We start from the raw sequence: 20,911 nt of genomic DNA on the forward strand, positions 1-20,911 counted from the left end.
TTATCCAAATTCATCAGAGGTTTAACGAATTTTCCTGACATGTAGTAGATGAAGTTGTTGCTTCCTTCTTGGCATTATTTCAGCTCTGGTTGTTGGTCCCGATGAGCTTTAGTCTTATTTTAATTTTATTTAAACTCATCATAAGATTCATGGAGCACCTAACTGACTTAAGTGACTGTGCAGAAATGTCACATAGCATATTTAACCGTTTTAACAGTAATTTTGAACGGTCTTCGCAGTTATCATCTACAAACTCGTTCGTATTGGTCCAATCTTCCGGACGATATCATATGCCTAATAATGAATGAATGGTCTTGGATCGGTGTTTCGCAGCAAGAGCAACTCGAAAAAATCTGGAGTCAAGCTCCTCCGATCGAACAAGGGATTTCGATTGATGATTGAGTTTCTTTGTGCTCAAGCAAGTTCAAATCATAGTTTTGATTCTTTAGATATGAATTCATCACATTACATATAACAGATTGAGTTAAACAAAATTTTAATTTACTGAGAAAAGAATTCTATTTTGTGAACTAATCAATTGCAAAGCATTAGTGTTGAACGATACAAAAAATTGGGAAAAAAAAAAAAACTTAAAACGTGTGGACTCGGATAGTCACACTAGAAATCTACAACAATAATTACCTTTGATGCTTGGAATCTTTTAATTTCTAGCCGTGTTGACTCCACTCGGTGAAGTTTTTGAAATAATAATAAGCTCCCATTCTTGATTTAAAAAAATGTGCTTATAATAATTTTAGAATAATGGCTTATTTATAGAACAACTTATGATTTCCCATGAGCATTATTATTGAAGTGGGGTGGGTAACGGTTCACTCAATTCGTCGGGAATCAAAAATTACCATCCAAGGCAGAATTGTGGAAAATTAAAGCGAAATGAGAAATATGGAAATGAAGGAAGAAAGTTAAGGCATGAAAGACTTCCAGTTGAAATTGATAATCATGTTTCTCTTTGGTAACTAATCAAATGGGAAACTGAACCATAAACAGACATTAAAACATGTGTACTCCGCTGGCTGCCTTACAAGCCTACAATAATAACTGAGTACCTTTGATTCATCCTTCTATGAATTTCTAGCCGTATTGACTCCACCGAAATTTCCACCAAAGCAAAAAAAAAAAAAAAAAAAAAAAAAAAATGTCCACAAAATGCAAAACGCACGGAACTCAATTTTTGGCCCTGTGATCACTAAGATACAATCCTTCTAGTAAAGAGCAATCAGGCAAATCTTTTTACATCTCTCTGACAAAGTGATTACCATCTAATTGCAATATTGAATAAAAATAAAAATTTTAATGGGAGTTTGACCTTAAATTTAGAAAATGAATTTTCACTTTCTTCAATTATTAAACAGATTACAGACATTTGAGGAATTTGAAAACACTTTATCCATCGAAAGTTAAAATTAGAGATGGAAGCTAGGTGCTACAGCTAATGGGATCAGTAATTCCCCTCCCTCAAATGTGTAGTTGTTCCTCTTTCCACAGCATAAGCCTTATAGTTAAGAGTTTCTTTTAAAAAAAATGTTAAACAATTTCGGTTGAGCATGGTTTTGGTAGTTGAATAGACACCTCCGCTGTACTTCAAACAAAACTGTCATTATTCGTGTCATGAAACATGTTTTGGCCGTCAAAGTCATGAGTAGGAGTGGGTATGGGTTGGTTTGGGTTAGATTTTAAGTCAATTCAAAGCAAATCATAAAAATTTGGGTTCAATCCAAACCAACCCAAATATTTTTAACCCAACCCAAATCAACTTATTTGGGTTTGGTTTGAATTTTATAATTAAAATATTTTTTATTTTAATAAATTTAACTATATCAAATTATAATAATTATTAAATTAATATTAAAATACGAAAAAATGTAGTGGATAAAAATTATGAATAATGGATTTTACAATAACTTTGTTCTTAAATATTAACCATATTACAACATAAATTCTAACAATGTCAATACAAATTAAAGTAAGATAAGATATCTCAACTCAAGCATCAAAGCAATCCATCAAAATTAAATTATTTAATTTTATAAATTTAAATCTTCCGAGAAATAAATCTAAAATTTATTGTAATTAGAAAAAGCGCCAAAATTTTAAACGCAATAAGAAAAATTAGACATAAAATGTAATTAGGTTTAAATTTAATTAAAAAATAACAATAGAATCATATTTTATTTGATAAAATCTTAAAATCAATTTCATTTTTTATTTTAATAAGTTACAATACAAATAGGATTATAAAACTATATTACAGAATTTCATAAAAATATTGTTTGAGTAATTTATTAAAGGACTCACCTACGTTGCCACAGTTGTAGCTTACCACGCTTTTTGTCTTTTTCCAGTAAAATCGCAGATGCTTTCAAATTTAATCTAACGGCTGCAATTAATTATTAGATAATTTAATCAGCCATTGGCAACCTTTACAACCGCTTATATTCTCTCGTTACATTTCTCGGCTACCAAACAATCCCCAAGAAAATGACGAAGTGTGTAACTAATACACACACCGCAGAGAAAGATGACAGTAGAAGAGATGACGGTAGGCTCACCGGCACAAAGGTTCTTCGATTGCCCTATTTCTTCGGCGCCGGATTTATCTACACAGCTACAATCGACAAGTGGCGGGAACTCGAGCGGAAGTCATTGAAGAAGAAACAGCAAGAGAGCAATCTATGGACTGATGATAACTCAGCAACTACGGTAAAGAAAGCCGTCAAATGATCTTTTTTATTTGACTTTTGATGGATTTTCAAGAGTTTTGGTAATAAAATGTCTCTTAATTTTTCATTTCAATGGCCTATTGTTTGAGTTATTATTATGCATAATTGTTGGAAGAGTTAGGGTTTTACTATTGGATTTTGGAATTTGTATTTTGGCTTTGATATGTTATTGTTGTGATGTCGGTCAAGAAATTTTTGACAACACTCTCCTCGAGTTTGATACTATAGCTAATGAATTTTTATGGCAGATATATTCTTTTCTTTGAAAAAAAAAAACACTTTACAACTGGTTATGCATTCATTTAGGAGTTGTTAACTGAGCGTGAGTTCCATAATTTTCCAACCAGTGGTTAGGGTTTCACAGAAAAATGTCGACATTGATCTTTAGGCAGCACTTAAGACTGAAATTGGTTGTAGAGGATCGAATTTGGGGAACTAGAAATTTCTGATCATTAATAATTGAAAATGGCCTCTCACTTGTAGGCAGTTGTTGGATGTAATGTATCCAGTTCTGAAATCGAAAGCAGAGTGAGTTCTTAGGTTAGATGTACCTACATGCATTAAGGTTCGAAGATGTAGAATAGGCCAATTGTTTGATGTCAGCTTTGTTGCACATGTTCTGAAATTGATCATTTAAGATGGCTTGGAAGCACTCCGTGATGTGACTAAGAAGATTCGAGGAAGTATTAAATATGTTGAAAGTTCACAATTAATACAAGGAAAGTTCAATGAAATCACCCAACAAGTTGAAATCAACAGTCAAAAGAGCCTAAAGTGTGATATTTTTCTCTTGGATTGTTTTTTTTATTTTCCATTTCAAAGCTGATAGTGTAAATATTTTGTTTGCAAAAGTTTCTAAAAAGTACTTGAGTCAAGATGGTTAGGTATTTCATAACTTCCTTTTTACTCTTAACTAGATTCATAGAGAGTTATAACATTAACATAATTTTTTCTTTTAAAAGTGATCAATTAGACACTGATGAGATCTCACTTTTGAATCATTTAGCTTTATGTAATTTCATTACTATTATATGCCCCCAGGAATTGTTGAAGTATATATATCTTGGCATTTCTTCACTGACTGAATTATCTTTCATAATATTCCAGCTTCAAATGGGTACACTGCAGAGCCGATTGGATGCAGAATTCCTTCTAGCTCATATGTGCTCTGTAAAATTCAAAAACTGAATAGTGGTTATGGCAACTCTTTTTAGATGATCTAAGGTATAATGCCCAATTATTGCTTTTGCTTTATCTGTTTTACCTTGCAACATTTTGAAATTTATGAGAAGCATAAAATTACTGAGCTAAAATTGAGGATCTGAACTTTCGTAAAAATATTTGTATTTTTAAATTATAAAATATTGCATTTGATGCTTTAGGTGGAACTTAGTTCACTACAGAAAGGAAAATTATGTTGGGCATAACCAGATGCTTTTCAAGAGAAAATTTCACTGATATTTTTCCGAGGATTTTACTTGGCCATCTTATTTCAAGCTGCTTGAATTTTTTCTTTATATCATCTTGGTTGTATACTATAACTCGTTGAATTTGCTAGCACTTTTGCTAGTTGTTTATTCTATATGTGATTATGGTGGTAAAGTTTGGAAGCTCAAAAAGTAATGGAACTTAGGAAGAGTATGACATAGAATGCTGGATAGAATCAAAATAATCATTCTTCAGGCATCCAAAGATGCTGTATTCAAAATAGCTAGTTTTGACTTTTGAGGCCGTATAAATAACTATTATCTCACATGGTTACATTATGATAGGTAGGCACTAGCTTAATAACTCCAATTAACTTGAAGTTGTTACATGATTTATTATGACAGTGTGCATTACGATAAGTATCCTTGCATATTAAGATTTTCCTTCCAGATCTTTGCGCTACTTTTTGAACTTTTCCGACATGATATGCGATTATGGGAAGCATATGCCATCACCTTACAGGTATTCTCTTAATTTTTAGATAGTGCTCAAGATGACATTCAAGTTGGCTATTATTGGGTGCAAGATTTACCATGCTCTTATTTTGCTTTTTTAGTCTAACCCGACATTTGCTTAATACCATGATCTGCTTCAAGCCTTGGATGAAAAACTTTCATTTTTTGTATATTCTGCAATGAGATGAGGGTAGTTTTTGTGATGATATTTGGCAGTAAATTGGGACTAACTAAAGTAATTTTCTTAATGGCATGTCTACTTCTCAGATGAATGACCGTCTGTTCAGACTCCCAAGTGATGAATTAACAACCACCGATCTATTCTGGGTGAAGATGATGACGTTGACACCAAGCCAGTGGAATGACTAGGACTTCCCTTTTGTTACAATAAATTGCGTTCATTAGACACTCGCAGTTAATTAGTGTAGATAAAGGAGGTCTATGCACAATAGACTGTTTTGTATTTCTCGAGTCCTTTTTTTGTTTCTTTCATTCTCCATTCTTTTGAAATTATGTACAATGGTTATATTGTCTGTATTATTACGGATTTATGATGGGAGTATCCTAAGTTTATGGAATAATTATAAATAAGGACTTTAAATTTTTGTTGAAAGAAGCTGGAGTGAGAGAAAAGAAGCTAAAGCAGTAAGCATTTGTTATACTTCATTCGATTGTATCTAAATTACAAAGGTTGGTGGCCTTATTTATAGTGAAGTTCCCACAGGCCACTTGCACTCAAAACATTCGAAATATGCAAACATATTGATATATAAACATACAGAATTAATATTCTGAATCCTTGTAAGTAATGCAAATAAAAGTGAGGTTGGGGCAGACAATATTTACATCATGTATTAATAGAAATAAAATCAATTATTTCCAAATAAATTCACTTAGTTCAAAGCACGGGCTTCGGTTAAGTTGAACAAGCAAGCCAATTTTTGTTGTTACTTCATGATTGTAGTAAGCTGTGGGTAGTGGGATCGTGTTCCCTATAAAAAACAAACAGAAGCATAAGTTTCTCTCAATTAAAGCACCTGAAATGTATTTCCATGTCTACTAACCTGGTCATTCCTCCATGAACTAAACCCTTCTGAGGATCTTGAATAGATTTATAGAGATCTCAGATAATTTCCTCATGGTGTGCCTGAGTAAAGACAAGTCTTATGTACTTGATTACTTCTGGCCAATCCATCGAGGCCACCACCTGTCTCAGTCAATTCAATCTTTTAATAGAGTGAATTACTAGAATAAAATTGATTAAAGTTGATACAAAATCTAAATTAAAAAAATCAGATAAGAGAATGATCCAAAATACAAAAAATCAGATATTTAAGGAGTGGACTTGTGACCCTCTATAGAATCCATGGAACTAAGGGGAAAACATTAGAGGTACTTTTGGCAATACTATTAGTATTCTTGTGCTGAACATAATCTTGGGGGTAGATCTAGACTAATTAGCTATTCATTGAACATTCCATTTCTCCACAGTTACATGCAAATATGCAGCTTGCAGTTGCAGCCTGGACCATAGAAATATAGAATTCCAATTATCAACATCTAAAGCTACTGTAGTGACTTGCAACCATGAGATGATATATACATATGCTGAGATTCAAATATTTGAGAAGTTTAAACATCCTGATGAAAAACAGACTAGTTCACAGCTACTTTGGGGAAGTTGATTTCTAATAGCAGTAGAAAATACAAGTTTTTTTAAACATACCTACTCCAGTAAACTCAATTAACCAAAACAAAACTCAAAGCATGAAAAAGAGGGATTTTAACTAACCTAATCATTATCATTGATATTTTAACATATTGATCTTCACGTGGAGTTAACGAACACAAGACTTGGTGCCTAGTACATGTGTCTGGGGTTGCACAGTCTGTTCGACAAATTTATTGAAACTATATCCATGCTCCTTCTCCAATAAATAAATATCCTCTTGCTTCTTCCATCCTACTCTAATTCTTCCTGGAAAGCATTCTCCCCTTCTCTAATTCTTCCGAAAAAACATAACCGACAATCCTAAACTAATTACCACCGTTAAATCTTTCAAACAAAATTTACAATTTCTTATCAGTAGTTTCCTGCCGCATCCGATCGAACGGCTCATCAACGAATCAAACAGACTTCTTTCCACCCTTTTTCCATATAATTACATTTGCCTAATTCCTAAAGTTTCGGCTCCGCCCAATGTCGGCCGCAATTGGCTGCCACAGCGATATGTTCATCTTCAACTTCTCTGCTGCGATTTCAAATTTACTTCAGCCTCGTACCACCACACTTCCACAGGCAATTAATTTCATTATCCGATTTTACTATGTGTGGAATAGATTTGAGCAATTTATGAGTTTTCGCTACGATTCCGACGATGTCCTCTCAAGACTAATTTGATCACTTAATTTTAACTGTTTTGGGTTATTTATTTTTTATTATATATATCTACAGTCTCTGCAGGCAACCGACTACTTTACTTAAATGTGGAACTCATCTGAGCCATTAGATGGAGGCCCTCCAGATCCTACGGCGATTATATATGAGGACAAAAAGTGTTGTATATTGGAACTGTTGCAACGTCGGAGGATCCTTTATTAAAATGTTAATTTAGTTTTTTAACTCAAGTTGAGACCGTAAAAAATTGTTATATAATAGTGTATTGTATAACCAATTACATATGTATTTGTCTTGTGCAACACTTTATTATTATTATATAATAATAATTAGTAGTAGTATAATTACTATATAATAATAATTATTAGTAGTATAATTATTATATAATAATAACTTTAATAAAAAATTATTATTAAAATATTGATTTAGCCTTTTATTTTGTTTAATTTATTTTTCATTACTATGTTATCTTGAATTTATTCATGACCCATAGGTAAATCATACCAAAACCATTATAAAATGATTTCTTCCATAAAAACTCAAATTTAACCCATTTCATGATGGGCATATAATTCTCAAATTTTGACTCCTCTCAGCGAAAAATATATCAAAGTTTAGATTATGTGTTCGAGCTTTAATAAATGCCTGAGTTAATAATAATAACAACAATAATAATAAACTAAAAACCAAAATTACTATTGAATGATCGGAAAAAAAAAATTGAAAACGTGTGAACTCCAATAACTACCCCACAAATTCAGTGGCGAATTTTGGAGAGGGCAAGGCCGGGCTTCTCAGAAAAAAAATTATTTAGTTACAAAATTACCTTTATTGAAACCTATATAAAATTTTTTATATTAATTAGTTATGTTGCCTCTTCAATTATCATCAAATTCTTGTCTGTTCATCATTTTGTGAATAAATATGTGTCTAAATTATTTTAAATAATGTTTAGAACAAATATTTTGAGAGATAAAGTTTATTTTGTCTCGCATTATTAGGTGCATCTATAATTTCTTATTTACAAAATTATATTGTGAGACAAAAATGTATTGAATTAGGGGAAAAAAAAAGTTCAGCTCACTCAAAAACAAAAAATGGTATTAGCTTCGCCACTGCACAAATCTAGAATAATAATTATTCCTTATCATGATGGGGATCTTTTACTTTCTAGCCATATTGACAGCACCAGGTAAAGCTTTGTAAAATAATAAGTTACTCATTAGTGGTTTTTAATCTTTTTAATTCTTTTTACCGCACACCTGATCAAGAATTTTATTTTGTTAACTAATCAATTGCAAAGCATATATAAGTGTTGAACGGTACACAAGATTGGAAAAAAAAATCGTAAAATACGCGCGGATTCGGTAGCCACACCAGAAATCTATTACAATAATTTCTGGCCGTATTGAAGTTTTTAAAATAACAAGTTCCCCTTCTCTCTCTTTTTTTTTTTTAAAAAAATATATATGCTTATAACAATTTTAGAATAATGACTCATTTGTAGAAGAATTTATGATTTCCCATTAATATTAGTATTGAAGTGGGGTGGGTGTCAAATCTCAATTGCTTGAAGAATATATTTATTATTATTAATATTATTAATATTGAAGTGGGGTGGGTAACGGATCACCGGTTCACTCAATCCGTGGCTGAAAGTAAGGCATGACGAAAGTCTTTGAGAAGGCTGAAGACTACCAAAGAAGACAACTGAAAGCTAGCTGGGGCCTGAGTGCATAAATTGTTAGATGTGTTTGTTATAAATAACATAGAGCCCTTTTGTTATTTATAGTTATAGAGAAAGAGAGAATGTGTGTTTTTTAATAGTTAGAGATATAGCTAGAATGGGTGGTTCAAAATCCAAAATGGTGACAATGTTAGTTCTCATATTAATAATATTAGGAAGAAGAGGGCGCCGGGAGGTGGGGGAGTCGAGTGAGGGATGTTTGGAGCATGAGGAATTTGCTCATTTTCGGCTTAAACATTTCTTCAATTCCCCTTATAGACTTCAAAACTGGGTAGATGAACAAAGGGAAAGGGTTGAGTGCAGCAACTCCACAGGCCGAGTGGTACAACTACACCTTAGTCTTACTAGGAATATCGATCTGGGAGAGTGGTATTTGAATGCTTCTCTATTTACTTCCTTTCAACAACTTGGTAACAAAATAGCCGGCTGCATGCGTTGAGAATGAAGGTCCTTCATTTAATTTAATTTACTTAATTTCTCCCTCCTAATTAATGTCTATAACCATTAGGAGGAACAAGGGATTTTATTAACTCAAATATATCTAATGGAGCTCATTCTTTGGTTTTACTTGCAGGTCTAGAAGCAGGTGTCATCTAACAGCTGCTTTGATAATTTCCCACCCCTTCATCTTTAATGGAAAGATGAAATAAAAACAAAATGGTGAAAATGGTATTGGTACCTGAGGCTATGTAATATAATTCAAAAACTGCACCATCAAAACGATTACATAAGTCTGAGAAGAATCAAATATCAGTTTGCAAAATATCAATTGCTGGAGGTTTGATTCTAACTTCCGCTCTTCATTTTTATGGGCATGTTGTGTTGTACTTGCATACGAAAATCATATTTTAGTTTACTTACACTCAACGCTTGGATTAAAGTTTTAGAGGGGGGGATTGAAGAAGACTAGAATGACACAAAAAAAAAAAGAGTTGAGCGAGTGCAGGTTTTGTCTCATTTAAGGAGCTCTTTATAATTTTAGGATTTTTTTCCTGAGAAAATTTATGCCAACTCATTCTTTGCTTCTTTTCTGAAGGGACACATGCAACCGAAAGTATATTCTTGAATTCTCCAGGATAAGAGACATACGTTTAGATTCTGGAGCATTTAAAACAATGTCAAATTTTAGATTGCTGAAATTTTATATATCCGAGTATGATGGTGTTCCAATTATAAGCTCCAGGGTACAACTTCATTGAGGTTTAGAATGCCTTCCTATAGAATTGAGAAATCTCCATTGGCATAAATATCTTTTGAAAATACTGACATCAGATTTTGAATTGGAGAACCTGATTGGACTCAGCTTGCCTTGTAGTAAGGTTAAGCAAATTTGGAAAAGAGAAAAGGTATAATGTATTACTATTACCAAAGTATCTATTTTTCTTTCTTTAAGTATTTATAATGAATAACTTTGAAATTCAATGATGCTCATTTAGTATAGTTATGTATCTTTGGTTATAGGAAGCTGTCAAGTTAAAATCTATAGACCTTCACCACCCCTCTATCTCAATATGATCCCAGAAATACTAAATCTTAAAAAATAAATCTTTCAAATTGTGAAAGCATGCTTACGTTACCCCCGTATATCCACAATTTCAACTAGCTGAGTATGTTGTGTTTCAGGGATGCAAAATTCATTTTGTTTCTCATGAAAGGATTGACTTGTTCGGATGTATTAGGGTTAATAAACCAACTAATCCCATAATTTGTTGATGTAGGGTCCTAAAAAATTATTGCAGTAGATTGTAGATCAGTACACTATTCGAAAATGTATTTGATCCACACAGTGAAGTGGATATTGGACCAATTTGATGATAATGAATTTCTTTCAAACTCAATCTTTTTTCCTTTTAGCAACATGACTAGTCATTGCGCAAATTCAAACTCTGACAATGATTTCTCAATCGGTTTCTAAGATGATGACCATGCATGTATATGTACATGCGTGTGTATATGTGTGTGTGTGTGTGTAGAGAGAGAGAGAGAGAGAGATCACACGTGTGTGATTTCCTTTTGCCAATAGGATATGCAGAGAGCTTGATCTTACCCAATAGCGAAACAAACTTCCTAATAAGTGAAGGTATAGTATAAATACTTATACTTTCATGTTATTTTTTTCATCAGTAGCTTGATTATTTTATATGCGTCTTCGATTTTAATTTTCTTTCCCTATAATCGCTATTATCTTTGAACTGGTCATGATTTGCCTATAAGATTTCTCATGTTGTTTTGAGGTGCAATGGATTTTGAATTTAGTGATGAGCAGTGGAAGCCAGAAGGCAGATTATGAAAATGGATAAAGATCTATAATTAGCTGTTATGGGATGTCACATATCATATTGATGGTAACATTATATATATGTACATATAATTAATGGGGTTGGCTCACGAGCCCATTAATAATCATATATTAGCTTAAATACTTCAAACAATGTACCATGAAGCAATTTCACAAATACTTGTTAGCTTATGTTGAGCTTTATTGAATCAGCAGTTCACAGTTCAATAAAATGCAGGTTTGCTATTTAACGTACATGGTTATGGTGTGTGCATTCTTCATAAGGCTAACTACTAATTTATCAATGAAACTTGAAAAATGTAACAGAGAGATGTCGATAACAACCGCAAAACACTGAGATTGAAAATCAGGGCTAGTAAATTCTATTAAAAGCTCTTAAAATAGACAGCGATCATCCTTAACCGCAAAGTTATGCACTAATAGAACTATTGACTACTTATCTTTAGCAGAAGGTATATTTTTAACTACAGCTTTCTGCTTTGTTCTAAGAACTAGGCAAAAGTGGTATATCTTCAATCCAATCAACATATATACCACTTATCTTCCTCTTCACTTCTGTCTATTTTGATTTGCACTTTATATCCTGCACTTGCTGCTTAGAAATAGTCTTAGTCTGGACATTGAAAGTAGAAAAAGTACTTGAAACAATCATTGGCACAGCCCGAGATTCCATTGAATCGTGGACTCCAAGCTTTCATAGTTCTATAAAGAAAATTACATAACTTCATACAACTGGCATTCTGCTTTTAACATTTGCACAACCTGAGCAAGTTAGCAAGCCCCTTGTCGCGTTCCCATTGAATAGACCTACTTCTGTTATCCACAGAAGATCCACCACTCAAAATGTTTATCACCAGGCTATTCTTAAACTGAGCCTAAACTGAGTAGAAACTTCCGCACATCTCTCAGCATTTACATGAAGAAATCGACAACTATCCTCATCTCTCAGCACATCTCTCAGTATTCTACAAAGTTGCATTTCACTAGGCAATCTATCCTCTCCATTCCTAGCAAAGTGACATTGATTCCCGTATTTGTAATCGCCTAACTTGGGTTTTGGGCATAGCGTGGTCTTATAATTACCACCCAATACTTTGTTCAGTGCCACTGGCATCCACAAGCTCTAGCCCTGTTAGCTGAATCATATTCAATGGGACAGTGAGGCAGCATTTCACTAACATATTCAATTTGACTACTTATATTGACGCAAATATTAGAATTTGAAATCACTTCTTTTCTTGGAATATTATATTAAAATAACCCCAAATGAAAGTTCTTGAATGGAAATGATTTTTATTTAATCTTCCAACAGATTCAAGAAAACCCAGAGAACACAAAATTTACACAGTAATATGATTAAGAGCTAAGAACGTACATGTAGTAAATGTTTATTAAAAACACCAAAGGGTTTCTTTAAAATTAGAAACTAGGTAAACTGTTAAGATTTCGTTGGCTTCACTTGACTAATTGAGAGAGATTGTTTCCTTATATGTGGCTGATTTGTAATCCCTTTGAATATGGGATCGTTATTTACTTTCCTTTGTTTTGTGAATATTAGCTCTTTTAAACTTATATATAAATCCTCTATAATTCTACTGCAGAAAAAACAGAGAAGAATAAAATCAGTATTCTTTTCAAATATCATTTTTTCATGGTATCAGAGCAATGGTTTTGATTCAGTAAAACACTTCATCTTCTCTTTTTTTTTTTTTATGGATGATATTGATAGTGATAGCAGTCACAATCATTCACCAAATCATATATCCTCTCAAACCTCTCATCACATTATGTCTATGTCTATGGTTGATTCCTCATTCCCTCTTTTTCTTCATGCTTCTGATCATCTTGGCATGATTCTTGTTCCAAAAGTCTTAGATGGAACAAATTATGCTATGTGGAAGAGATCTATGCTAGTGAGTCTTAGTGCAAAAAAACAAACTGGGATTCATTAAAGGAACCATTCACACACCAGATGAAGATGATCCAAAACATTCTTTATGGCAGCGCTGCAACGATATGGTGCTTTCTTGGATCCTTAACTCTCTAAATCAGGAGCTTGCAAATAGTGTACTCTATTTAGAGACACCCTCAGAGATTTGGACTGACCTTTAAGAACGTTTCTCTCAAGGTGATTTTTCCCACCATTATCAAACTCAGCAATTTATTGTTGAATTGAAACAAAATCAAGATTCAATTTTTTCTTATTATACAAAGATAAAAATGTTGTGGGATGAGCTAACTACTTGCAGTCCTTCAATCACATGCACATGTGGAGGACAAAAAGACTTGAAAGAAAAAGAAGAAAAGATTAGGCTGGGACAATTCCTCATGGGATTGAATGAAACATACTCAGCTTTGCGAGGACAAATAATGTTAATGTATCCTCTACCAACTGTCAAAAAGGCATATTCTCTTCTCTGTGAGGAAGAAAAGCAGCGAGGACTTACTGAAGCCAAAGGCATTGATCTCATTCATGCCATGAGTATCAAAGCTCGTGATAAATCCAGAGAAACATAATTTGATGCACAACAACAAACCAAACAAGGATCATCCTCTCATCCCAAGCCACAAGGAATGAAGAAATCTTTCTTTCATACTTACTGTGAGGGCACAACTCATTCAGTAGATCATTGTTACTACTTGAATGGATTCCCAGTTGGTCATAAGCTTCATGGCAAAGACGTTCAGCCTCCAAATCGAAGCAGAAAACCTGTTGTGCATTAAACTAGTGCTGAAATGAATCAGAACTTAGCAAAGACACCAACTGAACAAACTCCCCAATTTACCTCTGAAGAGCTTGCCCAAATAAAAGCTTTCTTTAGAAATGGTAACAATCCTGCTCGATCAAACTACATAGGTATCCCTATACCTTTCTGTTCATCTTTCAATATGCAAAAGACAGACTTGAATCACTGGATTATTGATAGTGGTTCAACAAATCACATAGCAACTTCAATACCTATTAAAACTCCTCTGTCATCTCAAGTAACCTTGCCTAATGGTGCCTATTCTTAGATAACTGGAATTGGTTCAACACAACTTTCAAACCACCTACATGTTAATAATGTATTATGTGCACCATCATTTCATGTTAATTTACTTTCAGTGAGTTAACTTACTGTTGCCATGAATTGTTCAATCCATTTTTTTCCCACTTTCTGTATATTGCAGGACCTAGCTTCGAAGAAGATGATTGGCTTGGGGAAGCAGCTTAATGGCTTGTACTACTTTGTTCCTCAAGTGAAGTCTACACCAACTTCTTTTTCAATCACCCATCATGCTGATTTTACTACACATATTACTTGGCACAAGCGGTTAGGACATCCCTTAAAAGCACCTTCACAATTTTTAAGCAATAATATTCCTGCATTTGTATTTGATTCTCAATATTCCTGTGAAACTTGCCCTTTGGCAAAGCAAACTCGTTTACCATTATCTTTAAGTTCTATTCAAACTTTGCATTCATTTGATCTTATTCATTGTGATATTTGGGGACCTTTTCGTACTGCAACTCATACAGGGGCACATTATTTCATGACTATAGTTGATGATTACACTCGTTTCACTTGGATTTTTTTTAATGAAATTTAAATCCGAAACCCAAGGATTAATAAAAACATTTATTTCTTTTGTGAACACTCAATTTAATTGTCAAGTTAAATGTCTTAGAAGTGATAATGGCTCAGAATTTCTTTCCATGAAACCTTATTTATCCACCCTTGGTATTTTATTTTAAAACTCATGTCCATCTACAACTCAACAAAATGGTGTCGTGGAACGAAAACACCGTCATCTCTTAAACGTTAGTCGGGCTTTGAGAATGGATGCCAATCTTCCTTTAAAATTTTGGGGGGAGAGTTTACTTACTGCAGCCTATCTTATAAATCGTCTTCATACTCCCTTGTTGCAATATAAATCTCCATATGAGTTGTTGTATAATAAGCCACCTAACTACACTCACTTACAAGTTTTTGGATGTCTCTATTATGCAACAAATCTACAGCCATCCAATAAGTTTGATTCTCGGGCTCGACAATGCATCTTTGTTGGTTACCCTATAGGCCAAAAAGCCTATCGGTTATATGATCTCCATACTCACCAATTCTTTTCCAGTCGTGATGTCATTTTTCATGAGTCTATTTTTCCTTTTCTTCGTATTGAAAAATCATTAGATAGCACTTTTCCTCAACTTGAGATATTAGATTACATCGATAATCTATCTCCTCCTGCAACTCATCTTGTCCCTCCAGCATTAGAGACCATTATTCCCTCTCCTAATCTTTTATTGTCATCAACTCCTTCCCCTTCTTCCTCTATATCTTCTCCTGCCCCTCCTATTCGTAAAAGTGATCGTGTCAGGCAACCATCTGTTCTTCTTCGTGACTTTCATTGTGGACAGATTAGTACAACACCATCAACTGCAACTTCAAGTCAGTCATTTTCAACTAAGTCAGGTACTCAATATCCTTTAAGCAAATACATTTCCTATGATTCTTTGTCTTCTACTCATAAACACTTTGTTAACACCATTTCAAGTGTCCTAGAACCAACCTCTTATGCTCATGCTATATTGGATTCGAAATGGCAAGAGGCTATGCAATGTGAACTTGATGCTCTCAAATCACAGAAGACATGGTCCTTGGTCCCTTTACCTGCTGGCCATCGCCCCATTGGCAGCAAATGGGTTTATCATATCAAATACAATTCTAATGGTACGATTGAATGTTACAAAGCTCGATTAGTTGCCAAAGGATTTTCTCAACAAGAAGGCCTGGATTACACTGAGACATTTGCTCCTGTGGCTAAATTGACCGTTGTTCGTTGTTTACTTGTTGTGGAAACTGCAAGACATTGGCCATTGTATCAAATGGATGTGACCAATGCTTTTTTGCATGGTGATTTAGAAGAAGAAGTATATATGACTCCACCGCCGGGACTTTGTCGACAGGGGGAGAAGCTTGTTTGTTGACTTCATAAGTCCCTTTATGGGCTTAAATAAGCTCCTCGCAATTAGTTTGCGAAATTTTCTCATGCTGTCAAGAAAGCTGGCTTTATTCAATCACATTCGGATTACTCGTTGTTTGTGAAGACAAAAGGCACATCTATAACCATGGTTCTTATTTATGTAGATGATATGGTGATAACTGGAAATGATGTAGTCGCTATACATAATCTCAAACAATTTCTTCACTAGCAATTTCATATCAAAGATCTCGGTCATCTTAAATATTTTCTTGGGCTGGAAGTTGCAAGGTCCAAAGCAGGTCTTGTTATCTCTTAACGAAAATATACCTTAGAAATCATAGATGATGTTATATACTTGGGTGCTCAACCGGTAAATTTTCCCATGGAGATGAATTTGAAACTCACAAACCATTAAGGTGATTTGCTACATAATCCAACTCGCTACAGGAGATTAGTTGGCCGACTAATATATCTCACAATTACGAGACCAGACATTACATACTCAGTTAACATCTTAAGCTAATTTATGCATGCTCCAAGAAAGCCTCACTGGGATGCTGCTCTTCGTATTATGAAATATTTAAAGGGCAGCCCTGGTTTAGGTTTGTTATTCTCCTCAAGCAATTCCTTTACTTTAAAGGCTTACTGTGATGCTAATTGGGCAAATTGTCCTATAACAAGAAGATCAACAACAGGTTATTGTGTGTTCTTAGGGGATTCTTTGATTTCTTGGAAAGTAAAGAAGCAAAAAACAATCTCAAGATCATCATTAGAAGCTGAGTACAGGTCCATGGCAGCAGCAACTTGTGAGCTCACTTGGCTTAGATTTTTATTCAATGATATGCAAATTTCCATAGGACCAGCAAGGCTATTATGTGATAACCAAGCTGCTCTTCACATAGCAGCAAATCTGGTATATCATGAACGCACCAAACACATAGATCTTGACTGTCATGTGGTAAGGGAGAAAATGTAAGATGGTCAGATAATCACCAAATTTGTTCCATCTCATTTACAGTTGGCAAACATTTTTACAAAAGCTCTTGGAGGAAAGGTGTTTAAGAGACTAACAACCAAGTTGAACATGCTAGATATACATGCTCCAACTTGAAGGGGGAGTGTTAAGATTTCGTTGGCTTCACTTGACTAATTGAGAGGGATTGTTTCCTTATATGTGGCTGATTTGTAATCCCTTTGAATATGGGATCGTTATTTACTTTCCTTTGTTTTGTGAATATTAGCTCTTGTAAACTTATATATAAATCCTCTATAATTCTACTGTAGAAAAAACAGAGAAGAATAAAATCAGTATTCTTTTCAAATATCATTTTTTCATAAACAAAAAGAAAGAATCATTTTACATTTTTAGCAAGTTTGAGTGAGTGAGAAATTGAAACCCTAAAGTGATGACAACAATAAGATTCAGTATGAAGTGAAACCCTAATTTGAAATGTAGGCATGAGTTGCTGAGTCAGTAGATGAAGCTATAAATAGGCATTCGGTTTCTTTCTTTTCGGTTTGGAGGGCCATGGAATAGTGTATTGGAGTGGGCTCTAAGTAATAGCCTCTATCACTGAATGACACGTTTGCAAAACGTGATACATAGGGAAGGATTGAGCATTATACTCTTAGATTAGCGCCTTATTTAGGGTGTATATTAAGCAGATTATCTATATATTACATGGAGATGGAGTTTATGAAATAGATTAAAAAGAAAAGGAAAATTAGTGTCTGGAGTTTGCCACTTGGAATATTTCGGTGTCTAAACATTCACTCACCACTTATTTCATGTCTGATCATATGTTGAAAAAATATTAAAGTAATATAACGCTATTAAGGCTTAACGTATATTTTTTATTAGTAGAGTGTAGAACTTTTAAGAAATAAATTATTAAATTACTATAACTAGCATATTATTTTAAAGTTGTGTTGTGAAAAAAAAAATGAAATAAAAACGTGAAGTAAATTAGAGTATTCTAAAACTTTTATCTTTTTAAAATTAGTTTTTAACATAAGGTGAACTATTTTTTTTTTAAATCACATACTCTAGTTAAAATCAAATATGTATTTATATGAAGCTTGTAATTTTTTTTTTAGTACTGATATTTGAATATTATCAATATTATTTTTATGGCCCACAAAAGGACAACACCGTTTATGTTATAATACTTAGAGCTGGTAAAATTTGACACGACCCGATTACCCGACACGAACACGACATAAATAAATGGGTATGAGTCGTCAAATTTAACACGATTATTAAATGGGTCGGGTCCGGGTCAACACGATTTTTTTCCGTGTCGGGTTAGGGTTAAAATTCTTGACCCATTTACCCGATCAATGACCCGATTATATTTTCTATTTTAAAATAATTTACATATTCTTATCATTAAAACTCAAATATTAGAGATGATTTTCTTTTTTTTTTTAAATTCTTTAAAAAGGTGAATATAAACACAATGTTTTATTTATAAAATTTTAAATACATTTAGAGTTTCAATAGTGTAAATGTGTAAAAATTGATAGACATGTATATTTTATAATATTGATAAATAATATTATATATATATATATATAATTAAAACCTCAGTAGTGTAAATGTGTAATATATTGGTAGATATGTATATTTTATAATATCGAGAAATTATGTATGTATGTATGTACATACGTATGTATGATAGTGTGTAAATATTTGATGTAATTTTTGTTTAATATATAGATATTAAACGGGTTATTGGGTAACCCGATTATTTTTTCGTGTCGGGTTTGGGTCTCAATATTTTGACACGATTATTAAATGGGTCGGGTTTGGGACGACCTAAATTTGACACGACACGAAGCTGACACGACACGAACACGACCCGATGACCCGTTTTGCCAGCTCTAATAATACTATCACCTCTGTTATGATAATATTTTTTTTGTGGCCAAATATCATTTTTTTAAGTAAAAAGGTGGACAAAATGCAAATCAATTTTTAATCCTCAAACTCTCCCAAAATTTAAATTCGTAGTTAACAAAACACAATTGTTGGAAAATCATTAAGCTAGGTCCATCGGTTGTTAAAACTAGGGAAATTTATAAAAATAACTTAAAAACTTTTATAATTTCACATTTTACCCTCCGAAATTTTTCCTATCAACATTAGCAAAAAATCCTTTCAAGTGCCGAAAATACCCCTCCCATTCTCATCAAACTTCCTCTCTCTCTCTCTAACCAACGATTTCTTTCTCAAGGTGGTCACTCATCGCCGCCGGCTTTCCAGAGTCCATCCTTGACAGTCAACATCACCAAAATTTCAGTCAAGATCTGAAATCAAAGATTAATTTAAAAACCCTAGATTTTGAAGCATGTTCTATTTCTATTCTTCTTTTATGTTGTGGTTTTGTTGTTGTGCTGGTGATGGTGAGTGAAGATTGAAGTGTTTGTGATGTTGATGGCATGGGCGAAGTTGTTGGTGTAGTGCATGGGTGAAGATTGAAGTTGGCGTGGGCTTGGGGCCGGGAGATATCGTGCCTGATCAGGCGCAACAACGCCCCTGTCGCACAAGATCCGGGAGACAGGCACGCGCACCTGTCACTCACGCCTGTCGCGCGTGCTTGGTGCGACAGACAGCATGTTACAATTTTTTTTTTTAATGTGAAGTTGGTGCGACAAGCGCAATTTCGGTGCAACTCACACCTGTCGCACAAATTTAGTACGACAGGTGCCTGTCGCACTAACATACAATCACACTGAAACTCTCTTGTCGCACGAAATCAAGTTGACAAAACATCTCTTAACACTCGGTGATGCAAAAAGAAAGTATAAACAATCAAAGAAACATTTCATCAAACACTTAATACGCAATATTTTTACAAAACTAATTTCCTTTTAATTAGCTTACCTAGATTTTGGGCTCTATTTCACTTTGTTAGAATTGTGTCCAATTGGTGTTGGATCCGAATGGATTTGGCTGTCTTTGATCTTAGTTCACTTTTACCGTTCGCAGTCATCGTTTGCCGTTGCCATTTGCCTGTGATGATTTAAGAGTTCAAGGCTGCGTTTGGTTTGATAAAGAGGGAGAAGAAAAGTTGCGTTTGGTTTGATAGACAAGAGTAATTTAGGGAAGAAACCTTATGTTTGGCTGATTATGATAGTAAAAACTTTAAAGGGCCAATTGTAAAAATTATAAAATTTTTAGGTTATTTTTATAAATTTCTCTTAAACTATAGCTGACAAAAAGTTACTAACAAAAAGAGAATGTCTATTTTATAACTTTCTTAAAAAACTTTCCTTAACTTTTTCAAAAAAGTAATGATATAGTCACAAATTCTTGTATAAATTTATTTTGTACAAATTAATGTGATATGATAAAATTAGTCGAATTAAATATCTTTTGGTCCACATAATTTATTTTTATTATTTATATTTTCATTCAACTAATAAATTAATAACACGTAAGAGTTATGACTGTATCATCATTCTTTTTAAAAAGTTACTAACAAAAAGTTATTTCCAATTTTTATTTTGTTATAATTTTTAAAACAAAATTCGTAGTTAACTAAACTCTTCTTAATTCCTATGCCCTTTCTCAACTGCCATACCTAGAGCTGGTAAAATTTGACACGACCCGATTACCCGACACGAACACGACATAAATAAATGGGTATGAGTCGTCAAATTTAACACGATTATTAAATGGGTCGGGTCCGGGTCAACACGATTTTTTTCCGTGTCGGGTTAGGGTTAAAATTCTTGACCCATTTACCCGATCAATGACCCGATTATATTTTCTATTTTAAAATAATTTACATATTCTTATCATTAAAACTCAAA

General features: G+C 33.5%; 1 protein-coding gene and 3 long non-coding RNA genes across 25 annotated transcripts in view; 3 read left to right on the forward strand and 1 right to left on the reverse strand.

Annotated features, from left to right (window-relative positions):
* LOC102621844 (receptor-like protein 13) overlaps nt 1-20,911 on the forward strand; it is a 215,691-nt gene that overhangs the window by 63,470 nt on the left and 131,310 nt on the right. The window lies entirely within an intron of this gene.
* On the forward strand, nt 2,338-5,289 carry LOC107178511 (uncharacterized). 2 transcript variants are annotated; one of them, XR_008055043.1, is made up of 3 exons: nt 2,463-2,721; nt 3,849-4,691; nt 4,952-5,289. It is a non-coding gene; the product is annotated as an uncharacterized LOC107178511 (long non-coding RNA). The 2 variants fall into 2 exon arrangements; XR_008055042.1 differs by having other exon boundaries at nt 2,338-2,721; nt 3,849-5,289.
* On the reverse strand, nt 5,323-7,093 carry LOC112499571 (uncharacterized). Its single transcript, XR_008055046.1, has 3 exons — nt 6,477-7,093; nt 5,749-5,891; nt 5,323-5,676 (listed from the first exon to the last, which is right to left on the reverse strand). It is a non-coding gene; the product is annotated as an uncharacterized LOC112499571 (long non-coding RNA).
* LOC127902619 (uncharacterized) lies at nt 9,025-10,618 on the forward strand. Its single transcript, XR_008055048.1, has 3 exons — nt 9,025-9,276; nt 9,404-9,607; nt 9,866-10,618. It is a non-coding gene; the product is annotated as an uncharacterized LOC127902619 (long non-coding RNA).

Source organism: Citrus sinensis, chromosome 5, assembly GCF_022201045.2.
Source record: "Citrus sinensis cultivar Valencia sweet orange chromosome 5, DVS_A1.0, whole genome shotgun sequence".
Classification (NCBI taxonomy): Eukaryota; Viridiplantae; Streptophyta; class Magnoliopsida; order Sapindales; family Rutaceae; genus Citrus; species Citrus sinensis.